Source organism: Gossypium arboreum, chromosome 4, assembly GCF_025698485.1.
Source record: "Gossypium arboreum isolate Shixiya-1 chromosome 4, ASM2569848v2, whole genome shotgun sequence".
In the NCBI taxonomy this organism is placed as follows: domain Eukaryota; kingdom Viridiplantae; phylum Streptophyta; class Magnoliopsida; order Malvales; family Malvaceae; genus Gossypium; species Gossypium arboreum.
This window is the reverse complement of record NC_069073.1, coordinates 38,560,146-38,572,431: the sequence shown is the minus strand read 5'-3', so window position 1 is coordinate 38,572,431 and position 12,286 is coordinate 38,560,146. Positions and strand designations below refer to the sequence as shown.

The following is a 12,286-nucleotide window of genomic DNA, read 5'->3' as shown; positions in this document are numbered from 1 at the left end:
TGAATGTGAAAAATCACCAAAATTCATAGGAATGGAATTAAATAGTGAATAAGCTATGTAAATGAACCTTGATGAGTCTATTTTCATATGAAAGAAACGAAATGGTCATAGGAGTTACATGTTAAGAGATATTAAAGCTATTGTGAGACAGGGCCAGAATGGTTTCTGGGTTCCCTGTCGCAACTTTAAAAATTTACTATAAATTATCCAAAAATAATTAGGAGACATACCTTATATGTACAGATTCCATTTTGAGTCTAGTTTCATTAGAAATAAACGTCACCAGCAGTAAAGCCCTGTACAGAGAGATATTCAAGTTATACCACGCGAAGGTCAGAGCAGTCGATCCCTGTAACATGGGTCACTTTAACTAATAAACTGTACCAATTGGCCCGACAAAAAATTCTAGAAATAAATCCATGGATGGATATATGAGTGTAAATTCAGGGAAAATTTACGAAACCAGTTTCCGAGTTTTGAAACTCGAGATATGATTTTTAAGGCGACAGTGACGCAGTTTTCCAGCCTGACTGGAAATGTCAAATGGATGGGCAAAACAAGTGAACTTGGCTTGTTAACCCCTCGTGTCCGACACCGGCGATGGTCTCGGGTTCGGGGTGTTACACCCTTCCCACAGTCATCAAAGAAATTTAGAGATGGCTTAGGCCGGTCTAGAGACATTTCGGGCTTTTCTAGACGAGACCGCGATCGACCCCCCCTATGGGCACGCGAGTCACTTCGATCGCCAGTGTTGGCAATGATCGTCGAGACAGAACGGAGTGCCAATATTGTGGCAAATGGCATTCTTGGAGTTGTAGATTCCGTTACCGCTCCTGTTACAAGTGCGGATCAGTCGATCATTCCATTAAGGATTGCCCGAGTTTATCTGAACAAAACGTAAATCAAAGTGGGAACCCGGGTGCTACCACAACCCGAGGTAGGCCACCTAGAAATACAGGCAATGCTAGTGGCGGTCAGAGAGGATCTAGAGATGCTACCATCAGATCCGAAGCTCGTGCTCCTGCTAAGACTTATGCCATACACGCACGTGAGGATGCTTCCTCGCCAGATGTTATTACCGGTACTCTTACTCTCCTTTACACTAATGTGATTGCTTTGATTGACCCTGGTCCTACTCATTCTTATATATACGAAACCTTAGCATCCAGTAAGACTTTGCCCATTAAGTCTACTGAGTTTGTAATTCGGGTGTCAAACCCCTTGGGTCATTACGTGCTTGTCAACAAAGTGTGTAAGAAAAGTCCCCTAGTATTTCGAGGTTCTTGTTTTCCGGCGGACTTGATGCTTTTTCCATTCGACGAATTCGACGTTATTCTTGGTTTGGATTGGTTGACCATGCACGATGTGGTTGTAAATTGAAAAAGCAAGACCATTGATCTGAGGTGTACGAATAACGAGATAATTCGGGTTGAGTCTACGGACTTAAAAGGGTTGCCAACTGTAATATCAGCAATGTTGGCTCAGAAATACGTAAGAAAGGGGTGTGAAGCATACCTTGCGTATGTGCTCGATGACAAGGAGTCAGAAAAGAAACCCGAATCTGTGCCCGTGGTTTGTGAATACCCGGATGTTTTCCCTAAAGAATTGCTGGGTTTACCACCTGTTTGGGAAATAGAGTTTGGCATCGAATTGGTACCTGGTACCACTCCAATTTCGATAGCTCCGTATCGTATGGCACCAACGGAATTAAAGGAGTTGAAAGCTAAGTTGCAAGAATTGGTGGATAGAGGTTTTGCTCGTCCGAGTTTTTAACCTTGGGGTGCGCCAGTGTTGTTTGTGAAAAAGAAGGATGGAACCATGAGGCTGTGCATCGACTATCGTCAGCTTAATAAAGCGACGATAAAGAACAAATATCCGTTATCACGTATCGACGATTTGTTCGATCAACTGAAGAACCTCGGTGTTCTCGAAAATAGATTTGAGATCGGGCTATTATCGATTCGAATTCGAGATTCGGACGTACCCAAGACGCCTTGAGCGAGATATGGTCACTACGAGTTCCTAGTGATGCCGTTTGGGCTTACTAATGCCCCTGCGGTATTTATGGATTTGATGAATCGGATCTTCAGACCATATTTGGATCGGTTTGTAGTCGTGTTCATTGATGACATCTTAGTCTATTCAAGAAATGAGACCGAACATGCTTGAACACCGAGGTTAGTCTTGCAAATTTTACGGGATAAGCAATTATATGCTAAGTTCAACAAGTGTGAGTTCTGGTTAAGAGAGGTTAGCTTCTTGGGGCATGTGGTATCTACATCGGGTATTCGAGTCGACCCGAACAAAATTTCAGCCATACTAAACTGGAAGCCTCTGAGAAATATTACCGAGGTTTGGAGCTTTTTAGGGCTTGCCGGTTATTACCGACGATTTGTAAAAGGTTTCTCAATGATAGCCACGCCAATGACGGCTTACTCCAAAAGGATGTTAGGTTCGAATGGAAGGAGAAATGTCGAAAAGTTTCGATCAATGAAAACTTATTTGATGAAGCCCCAATTCTAGTGCAACCGAATCGGCAAAGAGTTTGTCATCTATAGTGACGCCTCCCTACTTGGGTTAGGTTGCGTATTGATGCAAGAAGGTCGAGTTGTGGCCTGCGTCGAGGCAATTAAAGCCACATTAGAAAAATTATCCGACCCATGATCTCGAATTGGTCGCCATCGTATTCGCCTTAAAGATATGGCGACATTACTTAGTTGGTGAGAAGTGCCATGTGTATTCGGATCACAAAAGTCTCAAATATTTGATGACTCAAAGAGACTTAAATCTGCGACAAAGACGTTGGCTCGAGCTGTTAAAGGATTATGAGCTGGTCATTGACTATCACCCGGGAAAGGCGAATGTGGTTGCGGATGCCTTAAGTCGTAAATCATTATTCACTTTACGAGCGATGAATGTGCACTTGTCCGTTCGATCCGACAATGTGTTAGTAGCTGAATTGAAAGCCAAACCATTATTGATACATCAAATTCGTGAAGCTAAGAAAGTCGACGACGAGTTGGCTGCAAAACGGGCTGAGTGTGTTCCGAACAAGGACTCGGAATTTCAAATCGATGATGACGATTGTTTGAGGTTCAGAAGTCGTCTGTGTGTTTCAAAGAATTCGGAACTTATTTCGATAATTCTGAACGAAGCCCATTGTAGCCAAATGGCAATCCACCCAGGGAGTACGAAAATGTACAATGATTTGAAACGTCGGTTTTGGTGGCATGGTATGAAACGAGACATCTCCGACGTCATTTCGAGGTGTTTAATATGTCAACAAGTGAAAGCGGAACATCAAGTGCCTTCAGGATTACTTCAGCCGATCACGATACCCGAGTGGAAATGGGATCGAGTCACAATGGACTTTGTATCCGAACTGCCATTGTCAGCGAGTAAGAAAGAAGCGATTTGGGTCGTTGTAGATAGATTGACTAAGTCGGCTCACTTTGTCCCCGTCGTCTGAGACTTTTCAATGGACAAACTAGCCGAATCAGACGTTTCTCGATTGTGAGATTACACGGGTGCCTATTTCCATCGTGTCAGATAGAGATCCAAGATTTACCTCGCGATTTTGGAAAAGGTTGCAAGAAGCTTTGGGTACCAAGTTGCATTTCAGACCGCCTTTCACCCCAAACCGATGGTCAATCCGAGCGGATAATTCGGATACTTGAGGATATGTTAAGATGTTGCATCCTCGAGTTCGGTGGTTCATGGAATGGTATTTGCCTTTGATTGAATTCGCTTACAACAATAGTTTTCAATCAAGTATTAAGATGGCACCTTACGAGGCCTTGTGCGGGCGTAAATGCCGTACACCATTGTGTTGGACGGAGCTCGGTGAAAGCAAAATTTTCGGGTGGACTTGATTAAAGATCTTGAATGAAAGTGATAGTGATCCGTGAAAATCAAGATAGCCTCCGATCGTCGAAGTCGTGCACGCGGATCTGAAGCGTAAAGACATCGAGCATCGTGGGAGATAAAGTGTTTCTCAAGGTTTGGCCTTGGAAAAGATACTCGATTCTAGTAAGGGCTAGTTGAGCCTGAGGTTCATTGGGCCATATGAGATATCCGAGCGAGTCGGTCCGATTGCATATCGTTTGATTTTTGCCCCCTGAACTCGAAAAGATTCACGATGTCTTTCATGTTTCGATGCTTCGACGCTATAGATCTGATCCATCGCACGTAATTAGTCCATCAAAGGTTGAAATTCAATCCGATATGAGTTATGAAGAAAAACTGATTCGTATCCTAGCTCGTGAAGTGAAAGAGTTGCGAAACAAAAGAGTTCCGTTAGTAAAAGTGTTATGGCTCAAACACGGGATGGAAGAAGCTACTTGGGAACCCAAGAGCTCTATGAAAGAGCGTTACCCAAACCTATTTACCGGTAAGATTTTCTGGGACGAAAATTTCTTAAGTGGGGAGAGTTGTGACACCCAAAATTGACCCTAGTCGGGATGTGGTTTCGGGACCACAAAATCGAGGCATAAAAATAATTTAAAATTTATTTTGATGCCTATGATATGTGTTAATTTGTGTGTGGCATTTTTGATGATTCGATTTAGTGTTATAAAGGTGAATTTCACTAGAAAGGACCTAGTAGTAAACTTTGAAAGTATGATGGGGAAATGTGTGATGACTAGTTGATAATGCATGCAAAATTAAGGATTTGCATGTCAAATTCCCCAAAGATGGCATAGTGGCCGCCATGACAAGGAGTTATGGGCAAGGAAAAACATGTTATGACATGTTTTGATAATGCATGATGTGATGAAATGATAAAAAAATTTAGTGGTGGGAAGAGAAACAAAAAAAAAATGTGTGTGAGTGTGGTATTCTCCCCATTGTTGCCGTGAGTGAAAGAAAAGCAAAGAAAAAATTTTGTTCATCCTTGTTCTCTCCTTTTTGGCCGAAAATACTAAGGAAGAAGATAGGATTTTTGCTCCATTTTGGTTTAGAAGAGATCTAGAAGGAGATTTGGCTATACTTGCATCAAGATTAAGGTATGTATGAAGTTGTGTCATGAGATTCATGCATGTTTTAGTTGCTAACTTGATGTTCATGTTAGCCATGGTTCAAATCCTTGTTATGCCATGGAAAGGGTATTAGGCCAAGGTTGATATTGTGTTAAAGCCATTGCATGCTAAATGTGAAGCTTGATAATGATGCATGCAATGATGGATTGACTACTCTTGAAATTTCTTTGTAGCAATCTTGAGTAAGACATTGAGTTCTTTGTTTAACCATGACCGAAGTTGAAAGGGGTATGAATGTGATGTATTCGGCCATGATGCATTCATGAGCATGATTTATGCTTGTTACTTGATTGGTAAAATTTGTGTTTTAGATGGTTATGAACACCTTGAGGTTCGCCATGCACCTATATGTGTATGTATGTTTGCACATGATGATTTGGTTATGAAGTAAATGATAAATATGTTTGTTTAAAGAAGAAATTGTTGAAGAATGTTTGTGAAATTGCAAGTACATTCGCCTAGTACACATATGATGTGAAAATCTTGGAATTTATTGTTGATTTGGTGCAAGTATGGCTAAGTATAATCGGCCATATGAGTGCTTGATGCTATATTATAAGTATTGAGCTACAATATGTAAAGCATTAGCTAGTAAAATGTGTGCCATTCATGTGTGGTGTTAAACATGTAATTGGCCTCAACATCAACATGCATAATCGGCCATGAATGAGTGCCTAAGAGGTTGTGTTGTTCGGCCATGAGTAAGCATGTTGAAGGCTTTGTGTGTTAAGTCGATTCATGAATTCCATACTTATGTGACTTTAATGTCTAGTGAATATATGTGGGCTAAGTGCCTTGAGTTCTTCTTTTCGATACTCAAATGATTGAATCAAATTATTTGTTAAATTAAGCTCAAGAGCAAAGGGGGACCAAATCCGATAAAGGGAAGGAAAAAGTAGTCGAATAGCCATCGAAATCGTTCGACAACATCCGAGGTAAGTTTTCGAGTATCGAAACTTAGATTTTGATTCGATTGAATGAAGTAATAAGCAATCGAAATTTCGCCTTGTATATGGCCATTAAGCAAAATGATATTTTTGTTAAGTGAATTGTGCATAAAAGTTTTGTTGTGAAAATGAAACAAAGATGTGTATGAATGTTCGAGTGATATCCGGGCTAAGCCCGAAGGCAATTGTGCGAGCTATGATACCCGGGCTAAGCCCAAAGGCAATTGTGCGAGCTATGATATCCAGGCTAAGCCCGAAGGCAATTGTGCGAGCTATGATACCCGGGCTAAGCTCGAAGGCAATTGTGCGAGTTGTGATATCCGGGTTAAGTCCCGAAGGCATTTGTGCGGGTTACCATAACCGGGCTATGTCCTGAAGGTGTTTTGAACGAGTAGCTATATCCGGATAAACTCCGAAGGTATGTGAATTGAAATTTATAAGCTGCTGGAAAATTTTCAGTTATTGCACTTGTGAAATTCCCAACAACAAGGTATGTTTTGTGTGTGCTTTGCACACTATGAGTAAATGCGCATCTGAATATTCGCCTCGATGATAAATGAGCTATCGGCATTAACTAGGCCATTATTCGTGTATGAATATAAGAGTTGGGATTGTGAAGTAAGCATGTCTTTGAGAAATTGTGCATATGAATTATTGTTTAGCTACTTGAATGCTATGCTTTGGTTGTGTGTATATTATGGCTCAAACTTACTAAGCATAAATTGCTTACTCCGTTTCTTTGTTTCTCTGTTTATAGATTTTGCTCGTTAGCGATCGGATTCGGGATCATAGAAGTTGAAGTCAACCACACTATCAAAGCCCTTTTTGGTACTCCTTTAGTTGAGTTTTGGATATGGCATGTATAGGACTACCCTCGGTTATTTTTAAGTACTTGTGATGTATATGTGTACGGCCATGCGAAAATGGTTCGTAATAGTGGAGTATGGAATTAGACCATTTGTGGTTTGTAATTATATATGGTTTCATGATGTGATTATGGATTGGAATGGGAGTGTTGGTCACATGATCAGCCATTGGAATGGCTAAATATGATCATATGTGGACCTAAGTATGACTAGACTATAGTTGATCCATGGGAACTACAATATAGGTAAAGCCTACCTTAAAAGCAGATCTTGCCAATGCAAAGGACGTGGATGGGGAAAATCACCAAAATTTGTAGGAATGGTGTTAAATAGTGAATAAATTATTTGATCGAACCTTGACGAGTCTATTTTCATATGAAAGTAACGAAATGATCATATGATCAGTATACCGAGAGATATTAAAGTTCTCGTGAGACAGGGCCAGAACGGTTTCTGGGTCCCCTGTCGCTACTTTGAAAATTTTCCATAAATAATCCAGAATGAATTAGAAGTCATGCCTTATATGTTCAGATTCCTTTTTGAGTCTAGTTTCATTGGAAACAAATGGTATCAGTATTGAAACCCTGTACAGAGAGATATTCAAGTTGTAACGCGCGAAGGTCAGTGTAGTCGACCCCTGTAACATGGGCTACTTTAACTAATAAACTGTACCAATTGGCCCAACCAAAATTCTAGAAATAAATCCATGGATGGATATATGAGTCTAAATTCAGTGAAAATTTACGGAATCAGTTTCCGAGTTGTGAAACTCGAGATATGCTTTTTAAGGCGACAATGATGCGTTTTCCAGCTTGCACGGAATGTCAAATTGGTCGGTGCCATAAGTGGTTTTGGCTTGTTAACCCCTCGTGTCCGACACCGGCAACGGTCTCGGGTTCGGGGTGTTACAGAACGAGGCTAATTACTCCATTCAAACCGAACTATACCATAGTTCCTTAGACCTTTCGATTCAATCATACATCTACATGACCTTTCACTCATTCCGCGATAATTCTTATGTACGTGACTTCAATTTACATTGTCACATAGGTTCAAACTTACCAAGCTCGACCCCAAATATAAACATAGCGCCTATTAGCCATGAACTCAAGGTACTTACCCGATCCGCTGTCCGTGATCAACTCAATAGTGTCGCACACTCAAGTCAATAGTGATTCAAAAGCATATAGTGTGTCCGCACACTTAGTGCTATATAATCAACTCGCACACTTAGTGCTACATGATCAAACTCGCACACTTAGTGCTGTACAAGTTTTAAACCCGCACACTTAGTGCCATTCTCATGATCACAAATGTTTATACCCGCACACTTAGTGCCGAAATCAACAACTCAATACATCTCACCTCTTTTCCTTCCATTCAATACTTCCATCACCACATACACACATGTATATAAATTCATCATTCCTTTCGGCATAATTACATAGACATTATGTCTATTCAAATCAATACAAAATATATGCTTAGTGACTTACCTTGTGTTGGGTAAAACAGTCCAAGTCGGCTACTCGACGGCCTTCGTCTTTCCCTTGCTTGATTCTCCTTCTTTAACTCCTTGAGCTTAATCAATAAATCAACTAGTTTAACCATCTTGCTAAACATTCATAATTCAATTACACATGCATATGTATGTTTGTATATTCGGCAACCATCCTCACTTATTACCCATTTAGTCAATTATCTAAGCCAAGATAAGGCTTCAATACGGTTGCCTCTAACCGAATACATGCACACCAATCTACTTCATTTGGCCGAATATGCATGTCTATGTTGAGGCCAATTTTACACTAATACCACACAAAAAAACAGCATACATTTTACTAACTAACGATTACATATTGTAGCTCAATACACATCTCTCATTTACTACATAACCGAAACATCATCACAAGCAAATATACACCTTGAAATAGTATATATGTCATACCAATTCATCATGTGCAAACACATATTCATGTAGGTGCAAGGGTCGAATCTCAAGTTGTTTATATCCAAATATAAACACATATCCAAAGCTCAAATCTTACCTACCATGCAACATGCATGAATCATACTTATGGATATACCATGACCGAATACATCACAACACCATAATTTTGGTCATGATTAAGCAAAGAACTTAATGTCTTACTCAAAATACTAAAAAGAAAGTCCAAGAGCCATCAATCCCCATCACATATACCATTAACAAGCTTCATATTTAACATGCAATGGCATTAACACAAAATCCACCTTGGCCAAATACCATCCCCATGATATAACAAAGATTTGAACCATGGGCTAATAAGAACATCAAGCTAGTAACTAAAACATGCATGAATCTCATGGCACAACCTCAAACATACCTTAATCTTGATGCAAGTATAGCCAAACCCTTCCTAAACCTCTTCCAAACCAAACATGAAGCAAAAATTCCCTCTTCTTCCTTAGGATTTTCGGTCAAGAGAGAATGAAAGGATGATCAATTTTTTTCTTTTCTTTTCTTCAATACACGGCAATAGGGGGTTCACTCACACATTTTTTTTCATTCTTTATTACCCATGCTTATTTGTTTATTTCTTTTCTCCCTAATGCACCAACAAAACATGTCTATGACATGTTTTGCCCATCCTCATTGTCATGGCTGGCCACCTCTTATAAAAGAGGGATATTTGACATGCAAGGCCATTGTTTTGCATGCATGCTTTAATTAGTCATTACACATTCCCCCATCATACTTCCAAAGTTTTCTACTAGGTCCTTTCTAGTGAAATTCACATTTATAACTCTAAATCAAAACATCAAAAATGTCACACATGAGTTAACACATATTATAGGCAATAAAATAAATATTAAATTATTTTTATGCCTCGGTTTTGTGGTCCCGAAACCACATTCCGACTAGGGTCGTTTTAAGGCTGTCACAGTAGGTCAATCAAGAAGCTCTGCTGGAATTAAACTGACAAGTAATTGTAGTATGCTTGTAGTTGAAGTTTCTTATAGTGAACATCATGTTGTTTATTCGGTAGAAGTTTCAAAGGTTTTACTTTTTAGAAGAAAGTGTATTGTAGTCATTAGATTGGGTTTTCAAAGATGATTATGTTAACATTTTGATCAAACATTATGAAAAGTTCTCTTATTAATGTTTTTGAACTCAAAAACAATTTAAAATGTGTCCATTGTTAGGTTATTTAAATTTTGTATATCATTTAAGGTAAGAATGTAAATGAGATGATTAAAAAGGAATTTGAATTTGATATGGTCTTTAGTGGTGTTTTTGGGGAAAGTGTTGCGAAAGGTCATATTCTTTAGCGGCGTTTCTAGGGAAAGCGCCGCTAAAGGTCATGTTCTTTAGCGGCGTTTCTAGGGAAAGCGCCGCTAAAGGTCATGTTCTTTAACAGCATTCCTGGGACAATGCAACTAAAGGTCATGTTCTTTAGCGGCGATTCTAGGAAAAGCGATGCTAAAGGTCATGTTCTTTAGCGACATTTTTCTCGTAAAAACGCCGCAAAATTTAGCAACGTTATCTATAGTGGAACTTTTTACGGCGCTTATAAGAACGCCGCAAATTGTTTTAGCGGCGCTTATAGGCCCAAAAAAATGCCGCTAAAAACCTGTTTTGTTGTATGTTTGAAATGGCATGTTTAAGTGTGTTTGAATGATGTTTAAATCCCTTGAATGTGTGCTCAAATGGAATGGTTCGATACATATGGTTTGGTCTTGAAATGGCATGACTTTAAGGTCAATTTATAGATCACACAGCCTAGAGCACGAGCTATCACACAGCCGTGTGACACACACGGCCTGGCCACATGGTCGTGTGTCATTTGAAATTTCTAAGTGTTTTAAGCCAGTGAGTTATACAGCCTGCGACCGGGCTTGGCACACGACACGACCGTGTGACCTTACTCAGTAAGTTACACAGGTGAAGACACGACTGTGTGTCCCTTGTTCGATTTTTACATGGCTTGAGCTATGTCACACAGCCTGGCCACAGTCGTGTGACCCTTGTTTTCCAATTTTTGCAAAATTAGTCCCGAATTACTTCTAAATTATTTCTGAGGCTTCAAAGGCTCGATTTAGGGACCGCATGCATATGTTTGATAGGTTTCTAATTGAGATTATTTATTCAATGTTATGATGTTCATGTTATTCTATTGTTTGGTGATGCTCCGAAATCCTAGTCCGACGACTGAAACGGGTTAGGGGTGTTACACATGTAGTCTTTCTTCACTACTGCTAGATATGGAAATCATGGTTTGTATTCTCTAATCACTGGCTAGTGGTCTTTCTTGCTTTCCTCAACCCTATCATTTTTCTCAATAGCTTCTAGATTTAGCTTCCTTTCAGGCTCAACTAACCTTTCCACGCTTCGAACAGTGATTGCGTGGACTTGCTCCTTTGGGTTGGTTTCTGTGTTACTAGGTAAGCGACCTTGCTATCTTTCCGAAACCAGTTTAGCAAGCTGTCGAATCTAATTTTCAAGCCCTTGAATCAATGCTTGCTGATTTTTCGGAGTTGTCTCAATGTTTTGAAATCTAATCTTAGACGCCAAAATAAATTTAGCTAACATCTCTTCAAGGTTTGGTTTCTTTTCTTGCTGATAAAGTTGCTGAAAACTCGGAAGGGTTGTGACCTTGATTACCTTGACCAATCCAATAAAAATTTGGAGGATTCCTCCATCCTAGATTATAACTATTACTATACGGGTTATTTTGAGGTCTAGAATTATTACCCATAAAGTCGACTTGCTCATGCTTCATGTTAGACTTGAAGGGTAAATACTCTGAATTAATCATCCCCGCTCCAGTTACATCGCATTACACTACCGAACTCCCATGTTTATTGCAACTCAAATTATCTTTCTTTTTACTCGTGCTTCAACCTGTCTCGCCAACAGAGCAACTACATACATATTAAAACCATCGACTGCCTTGATTGGTTTTGTTCTCATGACTTGCCACTAATAATTATTTAGTGTCATCTTTTCAATAAATTCTTGGGTTGCCTCAGGTGTTCTTTTGTCCAATGTTTTTCCAACTACTGCATCAATCATCTATCTAGTCAAGGGATTCAAGCCATTGTAAAATGTTTGAACTTGTAACCACAAAGGAAACCCATGATGAGGGCGTCTTCTCAAAAGATCATTAAATCTCTCTCATGCATCATATAATGTCTCGAGCTTAATTTGAGTAAACGAACAGATGTCATTCTTCAACTTAACTATTTTGGCGGTGGATAATATTTCAATAAAAACTTTTCAGTCATCTTATCCCAAGTCGTGATAGAACCCCGTGGAAGTGAATTCAACCACTATTTTTGTCTTGCTCCTCAAAGAGAATGGGAACAACCGTAAACATAAGGCATCATCAGTAACCCATTAATCTTAAATGTGTCACAAATCTCTAGAAAGTTAGCCAAATGAGCATTCAAA

At 39.6% G+C, this 12,286-nt stretch overlaps 1 non-coding gene across 1 annotated transcript; it reads left to right on the top strand.

Moving 5' to 3' along the window:
* Positions 1-11,966: 11,966 nt before the first annotated feature.
* LOC128291998 (small nucleolar RNA R71) lies at positions 11,967-12,073 on the top strand. Its single transcript, XR_008281982.1, has one exon. It is a non-coding gene; the product is annotated as a small nucleolar RNA R71 (small nucleolar RNA).
* The last annotated feature ends 213 nt before the right edge of the window (positions 12,074-12,286 follow it).